Below are 18,635 nucleotides of genomic sequence, written 5' to 3' on the forward strand. Positions count from 1 at the left end.
TTACATGTCTTTCGAAAAAATGAAAAATCACAGATACTGATAGGGATGTGGCCCAAAGGAAGCTCTATTAAACTGTTGGTGGGAATGTGTTATTGTTCAAACACTTTGGAAAACACTATGGAAGTTGCTCACCAAACTGAATAGAGAGCTACCTATGTTCCAGCAATTTCATAACGGGCATTTATCCAATAGAGCAGAAACAAGGCCACACTGAAGCTACCAGCAAAATCTGTTCATTGTTGCATTATTTTCTTGCCAACATATGGAATCAGCCCAGATGCCTCTCATTGTAAAAAGGGACCAAGAATTATATATGTATATATGTATGTATATATGTATATATATACATACATATATACATATATAATTTTGTTGATCCCTATATAAAATTATGTATGCATATATATATATATATATATATATATATATATATATATATACATAATGGAATTCTGTTCATCCATCAGAAAGGATAACATTACACCATTCTTAAGGAAAATGAAAGACTTAGAAATAATGATGTTAATTGAAATTAACTGGACCCAGAGAAACTTAGGTTGCATGATTTTCCTCATTTGTGGTAAATGGAAGTTGTCTATAAATGTAAAAGTAAACACACTGCATGATATGCAAGGAGGTACAAATGAATCATCTGACGTGTCAGAGACCATGGAGAGTGAAATTACTATAATTCTCTTAAAAGACTAAGTCAAAGACCAACAATTAAATACCAGTAAATTTGTATTGCAAGAGAGTACAGTGGGGGACAATGTGAGAGGGGTAGGAAATTGAAAGGGAAAAGGATAAAATACAGGCAATAACCCATTGTATTCTTCCTGTAATTGAAATATACAAGGCAAGTGGTAGCATAAAATGGGGGTGAAGATGTTGAAGTGGTAACACAATTCCAGGTTCATTGTACACATAAACTACTTTGTTAAATGTCAAGTAATTCCATAACATAATATTGAGATACATAAGTATTGGGGTTAATTGGGAGCGGTGGTTGAGAATGTTGAAAGGCGTGACAATGATCAAGATGCACTGTATCCATACATTGTTTCAGTGAATGGCAACTCCTTTGTTCAACTACTTAAAGATAATAAAAATATGCAAAAATTAATTATGATAGTTGAATAGAGAGTTGAACCTCAACTCAATTCCCATTTTAAAATATTTTTAACATGGAGACTTGGAAAATAAAATTCAAATAATAAAATATTATTAATCTTTTATCAGAATTTGTGAAATTTAAATCAAAACTACTTTGCTTTTGTCAGCCATTGGGCTGTTAGAATATTTCATACTAAGTGGCTTAAAAATAATTAAGAGTACATTATCCATACCCTATTAGCTTAAACATTTTTAATAAAAATGGTTATTCAAAGAAATTCTTTGTCTTATGGGAGTTCATTTTCTGGTTCATTATAAGCTATTTGCTGGGCGTTCACAAGGCAGAGTAATTATATTGGGCTTCTTTTATCAGGATCATTAGGGTCATCATGGAGAGGTTCATTGTAATGTAACCAGACAGGGGAATAGAATTTCAACATGTGTATCTGGAAGGAGTTACATCATCCAATAAACTTTGCAACTTTTTCTTTAACTCAGTGTGGTGTATCATTTGGATATGATTTCATAGAAGATAGTCACCTAAGGACAAGCTTATATCATGTGAATTATGTGAATGATTCTTCCTCAAAAGGGAATAATTATACTGATGGCAAAGTGAAATATGATTGCTTAGTGGCTCGATTCACATCATAGGTAACCATGTAAACGTGGTACAGCATTTCTAAGGCCCTTCTGATGTATTTGAACAATTTCTGATGAGTTAATTGTTTTCAGAAATATTCGTTTGAACCAACAAAAACACATCTCCTTTGATTTTAATTATAGTCCATTATTAGGACTCCCACAGACACCAAAATCAGAGGATGCTAATTTCTCTGATAAAATACATAATAATTTGTTACAATTAATGTAACATGAAGACTGTAACATTAATAGCACAATAATTACTAGTATTCACATTATATAATATATTGACATCTTTGGTTACCTCAATTTTTAGAATATTTATAACTAAATGTAAAATTATTGCAAATTACTATTTGATGATGTATAGAAAATGTGAAAAAGATTTGTGTACATATTTATTACAGATGCAAACACATTCATCTGGTTATTTCTGATCCTTCACATGTTGGTTGCATTCATGCATGGGGAACATGCAGAGAATTCACAATGGCAAACTTGCATTTCCTAAAGTGTTAATTGCATGAAGTTTATGTTGGGGTAAATAGCAGATTTTATTAATTAAATAGTTTTTGTCCCTTCCTTCCTCCCTCCCTTTCTTTGTTCTTAGGTTCCTTCATTCCTTCCTTTTTTCCTTCCTTCCTTATTTTCTTCTTTCCTTCCTCCCTCCTTCCCTCCATCCATACCTCTCTCTCTCATACTCTCCTTTCTTTCTCTTTCTTTCTTTCTTTCTTTCTTTCTTTCTTTCTTTCTTTCTTTCTTTCTTTCTTTCTTTCTTCTTTCTTTCTTTCTTTCTTTCTTCCTTCCTTCCTTCTTTCCTTCCTTCCTTCCTTCTTTCCTTCCTTCCTTCCTTCCTTCCTTCCTTCCTTCCTTCCTTCTTTCTTTTCTTTCCTTTCCTTCTTCTTTCTTTCATTCTTTTTCTTCCATCCTTCCTTTATTTCTTTTACTCAGAATATTTCTTTTGGCTATAGAAAAAATATCAACTGTTGTACTCCAAGGTGTGATGAGTAATTATAAATATACTAGATTAATATTAATTTTAATAACCTATACTATATCTTAAGACAAATTGTACTAAAACAACTTCGCAAAAGTTGCAGGATATGTAACAAATATTGCTTTTCATGATATTTTTATTACGTCAAATGAAAATAAGTATTTAGACATAATATTGTGTGTGTGTTTGTTGTTCTTATGACTTGAACTCAAGACCTATATGGGCTGGGAAGGTGGCTCACTTGTACGGTGCTTGCCTTGTATGCATGAGGCCCTGGGTTAGATTCCTCAGCAGCACATAAGCAGAAAAAATAGCCGGAAGTGTGCTGTGCCTCAAGTGGTAGGGTGCTAGCCTTGAGCTGAAGAGCTGAGGGACAGCTCCCTGGACCAGAGTTCAGGCCCCACAACCAAAAAAAAAGACCTCTACCTTAGTTTCCCCCTACCACAAGGATATTGCTCTAACAATTGAGCCACAACCCCACTTCTGGCTTTGTGTGTGTGTGTGTGTGTGTGTGTGTGTGTGTGTGTGTGTGTGTGTGTGTGTGTGTGTGTGTGTTTGTGTGTGTGTGTGTTGTGATGTGTATTAGATTAATTGAGATGTGTCTCACAAACTTTCTTGACAAGGCTGGCCTTTTTTGATTTTTTATTGTGAACATACTGTACAGAAGGGTTACAATTACATGGGCAAGATAATGAGTACATTTCTTATCAAGAATTGTAGCCTCCTCCTTTGTTTAACCATCACATCACTTGCCAGCCTCCCCCCGCCCTCCCCAACCAATCCTCCCCACCCCAACCAAAGTTGTAAAGTTCATTTTCGACATGACAACTTGTACTTCTCATTGTTGCAACGGGTCCATATGTATCCTTATTTAAATGACTTGTCTTTCCCCTTCCCCTCCACAAATTATACCGACATCAAATACAGTGAAAGCAGGGGTGATACTGTGGGGGAGGGACATACCAAGCAACAAAGAAATAATCTTATAAATGCGTTAGAAACAAATGCATGAAAGAAAAAAAACATTTAAATTAAATACATATCTAATGGTTCATTTTCCTAACATCACCTTATCTGACATTTTCTGCTTGACTCATACATATACTAGATATTGCAAATAAGGGAAACCATGGGACCTATGTTTCTTTGGGCTTGGCTTACTTTACTTAACACAATTTTTCCAAGTCTTTCCACTTTCTAACAAATGGGGCAATGTCATTCTTTCTGATGGAGGCATAGAATTCCATTTTGTATATATACCATATTTTCTTGATCCATTCATCTACTGAGGGGCATCTGGTTAGTTCCATATCTGAGCTATGGTAAATAATGCTGCAATAAACATACTTGTGCTGGTAGCTTAAGGTGGCTCAGTGTTAGAACGCTTGCCTTACATACATGAGGCCCTGGGTTCTATTCGTTAGCACCACATAAGAAAGAAAAAAATAGCCAGAAGTGGTGCTGTGGCTCAAGTGGTAGAGGGCTAGCCTTGAGCTGAAGAGCTGAGGGACTGTGCCCATGCCCAGAGCTCAGGCCCTACGAAAAGAACCCTCCCCCCCAAAAAAAAAGAATGGATGAGTACATTTCTTATCAAGCATTTTTGCCTCCTCCATTGTTTCCCCTTTTCAACCCTTCCCATCTAACTACCCCCACAACCTAACCCCCACACACAAAGTTGTAAAGTTTGTTTTTGTACATCGAATTGTTGCAATGGGTCCACCTGTATTCTTATTTAAACCATTTGTTGTTTCCCTTCCCCTCCACAAATTATACCAACACCAAATATAATGAAATTAGGGGTTACACCGTGGGGAAGGGACATGTCTGAGACAAGCAGAAAAGGTCAGATATATTGATGTAAGGTTAAATGAACCTCAACATAAGTATTCAAATGTTTTTTTTTTCTTTCTTTTTTATTGTTTCTAACATATTTATAAGATGATTTCTTTGTTGCCAAGGCTGGATTTGAACACCACCATCCTGAGTAGTGAGGATTACAAGCTTGAGATACCCATATTCAGCACAGATATAACATATTTAACAATAAAATAAATTTCTCTTTTTCTTTTTTATTTTTTATTGTGAACATACTGTACAGAGGGGTTACAATTACATGGGCAAGATAATGAGTACATTTCTTATCAAGCATTGTAGCCTCCTCCTTTGTTTCCCCTTGCAATCCCTTCCCATCCTCCCCCTGCTCCCCCACCCAATCCTCCCCGCTACGCCCCCCCCACACTAAAGTTGTAAAGTTCGTTTTTCAACATAACGACTTGTACATCTCATTGTTGCAATGGGTCCACCTGTATCCCTATTTAAACGATTTATTTTTCCCCTTCCCCTCCACAAATTATACCGACATCAAATACAGTGAAAGCAGGGATTATACTGTGGAGGAGGGACATACCAAGCAACAAAGAAATTATCTTATAAATGTGTTAGAAACCATCGCATGAAAGGAAAAAAAAAAACATTTAAATACATATCTTAGAGTTCATTTCCCTAACATAACCTTATCTGACCTTTTCTGCTTGACTCAGATGTATATTAGATATTGCAAAGAAGGGAAACCATGGGACCTATGTTTCTTTGGGCCTGGCTTATTTAAAAATTAAATCCCCCAATAACAAATCTTCAAAGAAACAACTGCCCAATAAATAAGTGGGCTAAAGTCTTAAAGAGAACCTTCTCTGAAAAGGAAAGAAGGATGGCCAATAGACAAATGAAGAAATGCTCAACCTCCCTAGCCATAAAAGAAATGCAATGGAGGGGGTAACAATGCTCAATAGGAAGTGTACTCATTACCTTACTCATGTAACTGTGTATAACATCTTTACAATAAAAAAATTTAAAAAAAAAACGACATTGAGATACCACCTCACTCCAGTTAGAATGGCTAAAATCAAGAACTATAATAACAGATGCTGGAGGGGATGTGGACAGAAGGGAACCTTACTGAATTATTGGTGTGAGTGTGAACTTGTTCAACCACTTTAGAAAGTGGAATGGAAGTTCCTCAAAAAACTCCACATCGAGCTCCCCTGTGACCCAGCAATTCGACTTTTGGGCATTTACCCAAATTTACAAACAAGACCCACTAAAGCTACCAGCACGACTATGTTTATTGCAGCACTATTTATTACAGCTAAGATCTGGAACCAACCCAGATGCCCCTCAGTAGATGAATAGATCAAGAAAATGTGGTGTATATACACAATGGAATTCTATGCCTCTATCAGAAAGAATGACATTGCCCCATTTGTTAGGAAATGGAAAGGCTTGGAAAAATTTATAAAATAAATTTCTTATTCTTTGAAATCTAGACGCTCAATTTAACAAATTAACATTTAGTTATTTATTTAATTATCAAACCTGAACCTGCACTGTGAAAAATCGTTTTCATTTTTATGTAAAGATATACATTCGAAAATTTAAATGACAGAATCTTTGCATAAATTGAAAATCACTAAATTCCAAAGCAACAAAGGGATCGTTAATCAAATATCTTATGTAAGGTAAGAGCAATAGGCCCTGTCAGTGTGAAAGAAGCAAGATTTTTGTTAAATTAAATATTATCTACTTCGGTCACATGATTTTATCTTCTTTTAAACCTAAACTTTTTTGACATAAAATATAGATCATACAGTTTTTGAGAATATAAAAATCTTAGTTACTGCACATGTATTTTCTGAGGTTTGATTACCAAGGCATTTCAGAGAAACACTGAATTTCATATATTTTATGTAAACAGTGATTTTTAGAAATTGAATCAATCTCCATATGTGATGAAGCAAGGTGTTCAATGACTTAAGCAATTATTAATACAGACTTGAATGTAACTTAATTTTGAATGGTATGAAATTCATATTGTACTTACTCTATAGAATAATTAAGAAATAAATGATCGTTATAGTATTTACTTTTCCTTCAATTAGAAAGAAAGAACTTCAGTATAGATTCCAAAAACTTGAATGGAATGTCATAAAATTATGAAAAATTCAAGTCATTATGAGTTAGATGAAATAGTCATTATTGACTGTCACAAAATGAAATCTCTTGAAGCTTCCTTATCTGTTAAATAAAATGTATTTGCACTCAAAATATCTCTCTAGTAATGGTATAATTAAACCACCTTCATGCCAAATCGCTTCTCTGTATAATTCAAATAAATATTTAGAAGCAGAAGTTATGGAAATGTATAGAAATATTTACCCACCTGAAATCATAAAGGATTGAGATTGATTAGCTTTCACTGTTGCCCTTCCAAAGGTAAACTGTTTGAAAGTTGAACCCTTTCAAGTGGGCATAGTTGTAGAGATTTGGTCACTGAGAACTTGTGACCAAAGTGGATTTTAAGATCAAAGTCCTTTTCTCCTCTTCCTTCTTTTTTTCTCTGTCTCCTTCTCCTTCTCATTTTCCTTCTCCCTCTCCAAATTCTCCTCCTCCTCTTTCTCCCTCTCCCACTCCTATTCTTCTTCTTCTTTACTTCCTTTCTTCCATACTCCATCACATGTTCCTTACATGGGTTACTGTGCCACCAGCAATCCAAAACAGAAACATAAACTGAAATGTATAAAATAAGAAGCCAAGCTTAATATTTCCCCTTTTTAAGATAATTTCATAAAATATTCGGTCATAATAATAGGAGACTGTCACAGCATGCTCTCATTTATTATAAGGGATAAGATTTACTGGAAAAACAATCTGACCAACATTGCCCTAATGAAATGATTGATTAAATTAATATTATACTGGGACAAATCTAGTTTAAAATATCAGATATACTTCAATAAAAGGAGAAAAAATCGCCTCTAGTGTTTCCTATGAATAGACAGCAGAATTCAATCTGTTATTCAAGGAAATTGACCTGCAATTGGCAGCATTGTCCATTTCATAAATGATGTAAGAAGACTATAGAACAAATTTCAACGCAAACTGCCTGATATAAAATTTATTTTGTCCCCTGTATACTATGTATGTCTGGTTCCCAAAATGACTTGTATTTCATATTTTTAATTAACTTTAAGTAGTTGGATGGGAGTTGCTGTTTGACCAAGCAGTTTATGAATAGTGTTTAGTGAGTTTTTTTTTTTTCTCTCCTGAGGTTTGAACTCTGGGTCTGGGAACTGTCCCTGAGCTCCTTTGGATGAATGCTAGAAGTCTATCACTTGAGGCACAGCAGCACTTTCAGATTTTTCTGAGATTTAATTGGAGATAAGAATCTCACAGACTTTTATGCGTGGGCTGGCTTCAAAACTCAATCCTCAGCCTCTTGATTAGCTAGGGTTACAGGTGTGAGCAACTAGTGCCCGGCTTAATACAATGCACTTTTTTTTTTCTTGGCTAGTACTGGGGCTTGAACTCTGGGCCTTGGCAATGCCCTTGAGCTTCTTTTCCTAATGCTAATAGTCTACGACTTGTGTCATAGTGCCAATTCCAGCTCATTTTGTTTATGTAGTACTGAGGAATCAAACCCAGGGCTCCACAAATGCAAGGCAAGTAGTCTTCCACTAAGCCACATTCCATGGCCAATACAATGCATCTTGATGATCATTATCCCTCATCCTTCTCAACCCTATCTCATCCCTCAATTTACATAATTTTGTAGAATATTCAGACTCGCAATTTCATCTATAGTCACTCAGAGTATATATCACAGATCATATTTTATGGATAGTCTTATTCATCAACATACTTGTTACGTATTATAGAATTCTGTGATTTTAAATTCTAAATTATCACTCAAATCCACCTACTACTATTCTAAAATTTTTCCTAAGGTTAATGCAAATGCAATCTGTAATTCTTCGATAAAATACACTGATTCTTAGAATATTAAAGAGTTGGAATAAGAACATCACCTTCACTTCTAGAACATTTTATCATCACTACCCTCTCAAAATACTCCAATATTTATTAATAGTCACTTCTGTCATCATTTCAACCAACCCGCCCCTTGAGCAGCTATTATTTCATATTCTACCTCTACAGATGTGCCAATTTAAAAAAGCTCATATAATTAGAAAATGTTGACTATTTTATCCATTTCTCCCATGTAATATTACTGTTTCCAAATTTTTCTCATGATAGAGCCTATTGCTTTGTATACATGTGTATAAGGGTATAACATCCTAAATGAGCATTTCAATATTTTATTATATGTTATTTTAAAAGGTTTTGCTATGTATATTTTTGTACATGTGTCTCATTGGACATGTGTTGAAATCTATTTTGCATATAAAATTATGATTCAAAATTATGGATCATAGAAGCTACTCTATGTGTAATATCTAAAGATTGCCAGTATGTTTAACAAACTGACCCTATCATTTTAAGTGTCAAGCACCATTGTGCATGGATTCCAATTTCTACATAATTGTTGTGCAGGGCTATCTTATTGTTTCTATTTCCACTAATTTCTATATGTATGCAATGTCTAGGTATGTTATGATATTTCCATATGTTCCTTGGTTGTTGTTAGATTCCTACAGTGACATGTATTTAGATATTTTTGATAACTTATTCAGGATCGTTAAAATTTTTCATTGGCATTAATATGCTCTTAATATATTTCTGATTCAAATCTCTTTAAATAAATATATAGGTATACACACTATGTGTATTCATATACAAATACCTATATATACATATATAAGAATATACAGATGTTTACATACATGCATATAGACATGTATGTATATTATTATTTTTATTTGTCTGTAAGTTATAAAAAATTATTCTAGTGGAAAACGCATTTACTTCCCGTTCTGCTTTCCAGAAATTCAGAATCTGGGTTGTTGTTTTTTCCTTTATCTTCTAATTAGGAATCTTTATATCTTCATGATGGCTCTTACCTAATCATGTATCTTTTGAACTACACCTGGGACTTTTAAGTACCCATTTGAGTATACTTCCCTCATCTGATAATTATTCAAATTTGTGTTCCTTGGGTAATAAAGGCGATTATTTATTTTTCTTCTTCCTTATCTCAATCACAAGGTCTGGATAATGATTTTTGATATTGTATACAGTGCTCTAGAGTGATTAAACATATCTACAGAAAAAGATAACCTCACAATACATGGATAATGTTTATATATAAAAATTGTAATAATTTCATACAGGAAATGTCTATTTCTTTAGTTCTTGTTTAGGATTTGTTAAATTCTGGTGTGCTATACTCAATTATCATAAAGGTATACAAGGATGGTAAGAAGCAAACATCTTAATATCATATTCTAATATTAGCTTATTTCTGCCTGTGTTATATGTATGAGGCCGTATTTGAGTTTTGCCTTAATTTCACATGCTATATTCTCCCAGTATATAAGTTGAAAGAAGACTCCCTCTGGAAATATGCTATTTTTATAGCTAAGGAAAAACAAGTCAGCTGTTAGACACAGACAATGAGATAGAAATCTTCCCCTAGAAATAATCTTTCACCACTTCTGATTCACTTTTGTAAGCTGAAGTAAGTCACATGACCCATCTTGACATTGCAGAGTAGAGGTAAATCTCACCTACAGAAAGCTGGTGCAGGACATAGAGTAATATGCCAAGATATGCAACACGAGATAAAGAGGGGAAAAAGAGAACTACAATATAATCTATCATACTTGCCATCACAGTCTCTGCAGGAAGGAAGCTATTATGTACTTTTGTTTCTAAAAATACTTCAAATCATGTCTTTTATGCTAGGATGTAGGTATTAGAGGACATTTTGATACTGAGACAGCATAAAATCTCAAACAAAGCTGGAATAATCATTTCAATATTAACTTTTGTTCTCCAAGAAAAGAAAACATTTTGTAGACAATACTTTATACTTTCTTACCAAGTATCTTTTTTTCCAGAAATGGATTTTGTTAATATATGTGACTATCCACCAGAATAAATGTCTTCATTTATCTTTATCTTGTCCAGACAGCAAGTCAATTGAATGTAATTGGGAGTTCATCAATAGCACTTTTTAAAACTGTAAAAAATATGGACAAGGATCCAATATGCATATTTTTCCACCATCACCTATCACATCCTCCTATTTCCTCCCTAGGAAACACACCCAGTCAATAAAAAGTCTTAGATATTTGGCTCTTGACCTTGAAAGTGGAAGAGGCATATTATGGATGTCAGAGATCACAGTTAATAGTGTTTTCCATAATATTGTCACATGCAACAGCCTTATGAGTCCTGCAGGTCTTAACACTACCTCCTTAGGAATGTGATAGGAATGTCAGCCTTACTGTATTTAGTATTGTTTTCCACTTCCTTTTCTACCACCTCCCCTAAATTATAATACATATTAACAGAATGAAAAAGTGCCATCTTAAGAAAGTTCCATTGCAAAAGATGTTATGTCGAAAAACGAACTTTACAACTTTGGTGACGGCATGGTAGGATCGGTGGGCAAGGATGGTAAGGGGAAACAAAGGAGGCGGCAACAATGCTTGAAAAGAAATGTTCTCATTACCTTGCTCATGAAATTCTAACCCATCTGTACTATATTTTTACACACACACACACACAAACTTATGAATATAAAAAAGAAAGTCATTTAGGGCTCTGGGAATTTGGTTTCATGGAACAGTTATTGCTTAGCATGGTGAAACCCTGGGTTCAATTCCTCCATACCACATAAAAAGAAAAGGTAACACTGGAAGTGGGGCTTTGCCTCAAGTGGTAGAGTGCTTGCATTGATGGAAAATAAAAAAAGAAGCTCAGGAACAGTTCCCTGGCCCTGAGTTCAAGCCCCAGGATGGGCAAAAGAGTCATTTAGTGATTAAATGCGAAATAAAGAACCCATATTTGGAATATATAATTGTTCCTTCCAAATGATATCTAACAATAGTCCTTAATTCATGTACTTTACCTATATTAGAATACTGTGTTGAACAAAAAAATGTTTTCATAATAGGTCATGGTAATTAATGCCAGTAGTGTGCTTAAATATCAGGTGAAGATTAATCCTGGAAATTCAAAGATTCCAGGCTTTTGAGTTGTAACTGCTAATCACAATAAGAAGGGTAGTATATATGTGAGATTTGGAAATCTTTTTGGTAAATCAGGGCACCAAAAAGGCAGAGGTTAATTAATAGTTTTGACAGAGGAGAAGGAGTAACTCCAGATTGAAGGAATAAATGATAGTAATAACTAAGTTACACCACAAACTGTCCTAGGGAAGCATTTATGGTTATTGAAGAACTAGTTATCATCTAGGCTTATTCCTCAGTGCCTTTAGCATTCTAATCACTTAGACTAGTTCTTAATCTTTGTGTGATAAGTTGTATATTCTTCTATGCTGTTCTTTCACAGCTTATCTCCTTTTCTTTCTTAAAATCTATGTCTTTCTCTATTTCTCTATGAACAATTTCTGATATTAAGTCCACAAAAGCAGACAGCAGAGGATGCTAAGGTAAGAGTCCCATACCTCATGAGTCATTAATGTAACAACATGGAAAAGGAGGACATATTTATTGCTATCTCAATTTTTCTAAAAAGCTGCAATGTCACATCATTTGATTCAAATTTCTTCTTTGTCTACATAGTGTCATTTAGTGCACATAAATGCAAATATAAACCAGGTGCTGGTGGCTCATTCCTATAATACCAGCTACTCAGGAGGTTGAGACCAGAGGATTGTGGTTCAAAGCAAGCCTGGTCAGGAAAATCCATGAGACATTTATCTTCAGTTAGACACCAGAAACCCAGAAGTGGTGTTGTAGCTAGTGGTAGAGCACTAAATTTGAGCTGAAGAGCTGAGGGACAGTGCCCAGGATCAGAGTTGAAGCCCTACGACCAACAGAAAATGTGTAAATATGACTTTGTTTCCCCCAAAGGAACAACAAAGTCAATAATAATCGTCGCAAGCACAGAAAATGATTCCAAAATGATTCAATGTACCTACTTTTGCTGAGTTAACTTATGGCTTCTTGTCTGGACATATTCCCTTCTCTATGATTGTCTAATGCACATACTTAGATAGCAATTTAAAACTGAGAGTATAGAAGCAAAGTGTACAGTGATGATATTGTCCTATCAGAAATTCAAGTTAGTAATGAAAATTTCTTCTTAAGATCATACACAAAAAATACCATGATATAGTGTAATAGAACTCACTAATGAACATATGAGCTTTAAGAGCTTTCTAATTGATCCATTATTTATTGGTACCAACATTAGAAAAAATGTATAATTCAGTAATAAAATAGAAGTCCTTTGCATGACTACTTAAATTCCTTGTTTTTTAAAGACACTGTTTTCATCTTAAAAAACTAGGGCTGTCTATTGCCTTCATGTGATTTTGATTATTGAAAGTGCTTAATGAGAAATCAAAATGCATTATAGTCCTTTGTTATCAATTCTCACTTTTTCTGCTTGGAGAATATAATGATCAAAATAATAGTTCAGAATCAGCAAGCAATAGGTCAGAATCATGCTTCCAGTGCAAGTGGATCACCAGTAAGTAATCCTAAATACCATTTTCCACAAAGTTTTGTGAAAGAAACAATCGGCCTGCCTTCTCTAGCTGCTTTCCTAGACTGGGCCTATTCCTTCATTGTACAGGAAAAGTGTGATTCAACTGATTTAAGTCAGATATGTTACTAGAAGTCTCAAGGATTTAGATTTTTGTCTGTATATTGGTAAATCCATGTCTCTTTATGTAGGCTACAAAAATGTATTTACTAATTTCAAGTAAATACATGAATTCTCTTTCCATCTTAAAAAAAATTAAATTCTGCTTGCTCTATAAATTGATCAGAGGCATGGATTTGTGGCTAGGTAGGTCCTTGCACATCTCTCTGTTCCTCTCTCTCTTACATGGTTCTCATAGATAATATGATTGCTCCATAATTATCCTAATATATTTTGCTTTCATATTTTTGGTTCATCATTTCACTTTCTGCTCTGCCATTTCCCAAATCATTTATGTAGAAGGCATTATTTCATATTTTCTCATTCCTAGAATAAGCTGCACATGAAGACACCACTGGTCCTCATTTTAAGTCTGTACCATTGAATACGGAGGAACATCTTTCCTGTGCTCTCCATCAGCTCCCTACTCTCGTTAGAATAATTTAGAATAGTAAAAAATGGAAAAAGATAAAATAAATCATGGTGAAAAAAGATGCAGAAAATTCACCGGATATTTCTGAGCAGTTCAACCAACATGAACTATTAGGGAAATACATGGACACCTCATTTTCACTGGCACTCAAAGTCTCTGGTTAGGCAATTCTGATAAAGATGAGAAACAAGATGAAAAAATGAGAAATGGTATCAATTGCAATAAAAAATAGAGAAGGATCCAAGCAAATTTCTTTTTTGTGCTGCCGAAAATAATCGGCTTACTACAGTGTGGAAACTACTTTCCAAAAGGGCCACTCATGTGAATACAAGGGATGACGATGAATATACACCTCTTCATCAGGAAGTCTACAGTGGACACTTAGACATTGTCCTTGAGTTGGTGGCTCAAGCGGCACACACAATAACTGTAGATGGATGGACACATCTGCACAGTGCATATAAGTGGAATAATAACAGAGTGGCTTCTTTCTTACTTCATCATGATGCAGATTCCAATGCCCAAACTAAAGGCCTCTTGACCCACTTGAATCTTGCTGCTGGAAATTAAGATAGCAAAAATTCATTTGATCTCCTTCTGTTGAAACATTACATAAAACCATGTCTGAAGAACAATTTGGAAGAAACTGCATTTGATATTGCTAAAAAGATAAGTATGTATCACTACCTCTTTGAAGTTGTGGAAGACTGTACAAATTGTTCTACTAAGTCCTAATGATTCAATTACTTTTCTTAAATTTCAAAAATGCCATTCCATCTTTTGTGTCCATACAAAATATTTTCACAATCCAAATAGCAATAACTTATTGTAAAAATTCATGGATTCTGTGGAATTCTTTCAAGTGAATTGCCTGCCTTTGATGTCAAAATGTATTCAAGAGTTTTTGTGTATATCTATAATGATTTCTTCAGAGTTTGTGACTTTTTAATCAGAAATAATTTTAACTTATCTATTGAAATTTATAAAGAAACTAAAGATATTTCTCGTGCTTGTCTGAAAAAGTATATTTTAAAATATTCTATAGTCTATGTTTGTATAGTGTCCATAATGTATTTTATTCTCTCCTAGATATAATACTTTGAATTCTATGCTACTTTATAATATACAGCTTCATTAATGTGTCTTTTCAGATTTCATTCCATATAGAAATAGTTTAAGATTCCTTTGTTTCCTAGGTCCTTATAGTATTATATTACTTTGGGATAGAACGAAAATGTTGTCTAATTTCAAAAGTTTTATAAAGGTTATGCTATGTAAAGGCCTTTCTTTTTTTTGGTGGTGGTGGGGGGGTGTCCGGTCGTGGACCTGAACTCTGGGCTTGGGCGCTGTCCCTTAGCTCTTAAGCTCAAGGCTAGTGCTCTACCACTTGAGCCACAATGCCAATTCCGGCTTTTTTCTTTTTGCTTATGTGGTGCTGAGGAATCGAACTCAGGGCCACAGGCATGCAAGGCAAGCGCTCTACCAATCAGCCACCTTCCCAGCCCCATATAAAGGCCTTTCTAAGGTCAAGATTTAATACACTGATGTCAAACTAACTTTTAATTATATGAATTACATGTATTTTTACACTTGTAATTTTGTAATCAATTTTAAATGTTTTTTTCATTTCTTGCATCTGAAGAATGAAAAATTTGGAATACTTCACAAATTTTAATATCATCTTTGTGCAAGTGCCATGTTAATCTCTGTATTGTTGTAATTTGGGTATACATACTGCTGAAGCATGTATTATCCTCTAAATTAAATAGTTAATGATGCAATCTTTATACAGGCTTATATCCTTGGGTGCCTATTTGGTACAAGGAAACGTTAATGTTTCTAACAGTGCTATTGATCTTATATTCCTGAAATTCTGTGAATAGTGGAAAAATTATATTGTTCAGTCTATTGCTCACATTTGCAATTTTTTTGTCAATTACTATTTTAAATATTTTCCATTTTGGATTTGATTGCACTTTCAAGTGTTTATAGCTAGGTCCAAAGGTGATGGCTGTTGCAAGTAGTAATTTATCCAAATGAGTTAGTTCTGTGGAGCTATTTGATTCAAAGTAAGCCTTGCTTAAGAGCTACTTCTAAACTTCTGCAGTTGAAATTTTCCCAGAAGAGGTCTTACTTTTCCCAAATGAGATCCTAGGATCCCAGGACCCAGTTATCTGCATCATCAGATAACATGGGCAATACTTTTCACCTAGGCCCATGCAACATGCCAATAGAAACTAATTGAATATGCATATCAATTTCTCGTTTCCTATATTTCAGGTCCCCAATTCCTTGAGATGCAGGAATTATCAGTAAGCAATTGTGAAATGCAAGGCAACTTAAAATGAAGGAGGAGATCACAAAATCTGAGAGACAGTGCTGAAATTCAAACTTTCAGTTTACAGATGCCCAATCCATATGAGTGAAAAAGTTCACAAAATGTCATAAGATTATTTTTAATACCCCTCTTCTAATGAGTAATGAAATAATATCAGTCCAGCATAAGTGGTCCAAAAAAGATACATAATTGCTCTACGTATTTTTGGAAAACTTGACGTAGAGGTCAAATGTAATTTAGAAAAAAATTAAGTGAGAAGATACTTAGTGCTTCAAAACATTGGTACTTCAGTTAAACTTGGTTCTGTGATATAAAAAGGTTGTCACTCTCAAACCAATGATAACCTACATTTAATCTCCTGAAAGTGTATTCATTTTCAAATAAAATTATATTCACCAAAATAACTTGTGACAAGTAGTTGATACTTAGTGACATTACAAGTTTTTCAAGTGTAGGGAGAAAGTTACAATAGAGTTGATTTATTTACCCAGCACCAATGACTAACAGTTTCAACCATTCATTAAAGTGTAGAAATAGTACCACCCACCATTTGTTTTGTTCAGTAGGTGCCTTCCAAAACTGTGTTCAATAGATCAGCCTCCCATATTCCAAACCCAAAGGTTAGCTAATGAAGTAAATTTCAACAAAATAGTTGTTGGGTCTTCGTCCATCCCATGAAAGACAGACGGGGTCCATGGAAAGGTAAGTGTGGCCAGTAGCCTGTTCCCCAGCCTCCCTTAGCCAGGGAGACAATCAGACGCAGCAGGGAGTCAAGTCAAGCTGTAAACTCGTTTATTAACACAGAGCAAGCCATTTTTAAAGCAAAAAGCAGCACGTGACATGGGAGGGGAGGGAGAGGAACCAATCACTGTAAAGGTCACACCCTATCATGCACCTAAACTTCCACGGGCTGGTTGTGCACTGAACGTAAAGCAAATTGGGCTCTGCCCACTCAACTCCCTCTCAGAGCCATCTTGGCTGCTCATGTGCTCCAAAAATAGTGACAATAGTCACAAATAGTTGCTTATCATATGTTGTTTTATGTTTTCTCTATCTGTCTAACATAGAAAGAAATATGACTTTAAGTCTTGAATATGAGTACTCATCAGAGATGTGACAAACATAAAATCTGTCTTCTATTTCTATCATATTCCTCTATAATAGTAAATCTTAGATTTCTTCTTTTTCCAAAACCTACAAGTAGTAGAAAATATTATCCCAGGTAAAATAAAATAATCACACACCATTGTACAAAGCCATTTATAAAAATTGATAATTAGGAATACATTCTAAGCCATTTTTAAACTTTCTTTTTGACTAAAGATCAATCTTCCAAATAGATGAGAATACAATCATGTCTAGGTGCTTCGCATCTCCATTCTTGCAAATTGTTACTGCAGATGAATGAATTATGGAAATATAAGCTGACATCAGTTAAAGTATATGCAGGATTGAATGTATATAAACCTTTCAAATTATTATCAGACATTTTAACAGAATGAGTATCAGAGAGGAAGTTGAAACCAGAGAGGAATAATAGTAAAGATGAAAAATTGAACAAAGGGTAAGTATAGCTAGAATACCCAATGTACACATGTGATAAAGGAAGTGATAAATCAGAAATAAATCTTGGAGAAGGGGTTAGTTGAGAATGATAGAAGGAGTGACTGTGATCCAGGAATATTGGATAAGTAGATGGATATATTTAATTGTAACACACTTGAACAACATTATGAAATTCAGTTAATAAACACAACAAAAAATCAAAAGCACACAAAAATCACAACCAAAGAGCAATCTCTAGAGAGTATGAATATGACCTTTCAAAATTTTAAGGAGTTAATGAAGGGCAGTCTTGGGAAAAGCAAATAAAGCTTTTCAAAGAGGGCAGTTTGGGGTAAGAGAGAATTTTGAACAGATTTAAATAGATTGTCTAAGGTTATAAATCACCTACATCAGCTGCAAATATTATTTTTCTTCAGGTAATTTTCTTTAGATGAACTGGATACTCCAGCCCTCAGCCACACTTGATAGCTTGAGAATATAAAATGGATGAAACAAGATGAAGAACCTATTGCTCCACTGGAGAGAAAACAATCCTCTATGTTTTCTTTCATCTCTCTTCAATACTTTTTCTTCATACATTTAAGTCGATTTTGAATTATATTTTTCCTTCTTTGATCTGGCAAAGTAATTAGTCAAATAATTCGCTAAATTTTTTTATCATGCTGTTGAATTGGGCAAGCGAGTCCATTAAACTTCCCTCTTGCATTTGGTTGCCATGAAACAACATCTATATTAATGAGGAAAAATCTAATGTAAAGCTTTCTCTCCAGAAAACTAGTCGAAGAATCTGTGCTCAAAAATCTTTGGCTATACATTTTCCTTTTTTCTGTTACCTTGAATGGCTTCTTGTGTCTAAAGTGCCCAGAAAAATAAGTACTCCATCACCTTTCGGTTTAATCAATTCTAACCTC

General features: G+C 34.4%; 1 pseudogene; it reads right to left on the reverse strand.

Annotated features, from left to right (window-relative positions):
* Positions 1–15,466: 15,466 nt before the first annotated feature.
* Positions 15,467–15,566, reverse strand: LOC138818416 (U6 spliceosomal RNA; annotated as a pseudogene).
* Between the last annotated feature and the right edge of the window lie 3,069 nt (positions 15,567–18,635).

The sequence above is a fragment of the Dipodomys merriami genome, unplaced genomic scaffold, assembly GCF_024711535.1.
Source record: "Dipodomys merriami isolate MVZ:Mamm:240054 unplaced genomic scaffold, mDipMer1.0.p SCAF_755, whole genome shotgun sequence".
In the NCBI taxonomy this organism is placed as follows: Eukaryota; Metazoa; Chordata; class Mammalia; order Rodentia; family Heteromyidae; genus Dipodomys; species Dipodomys merriami.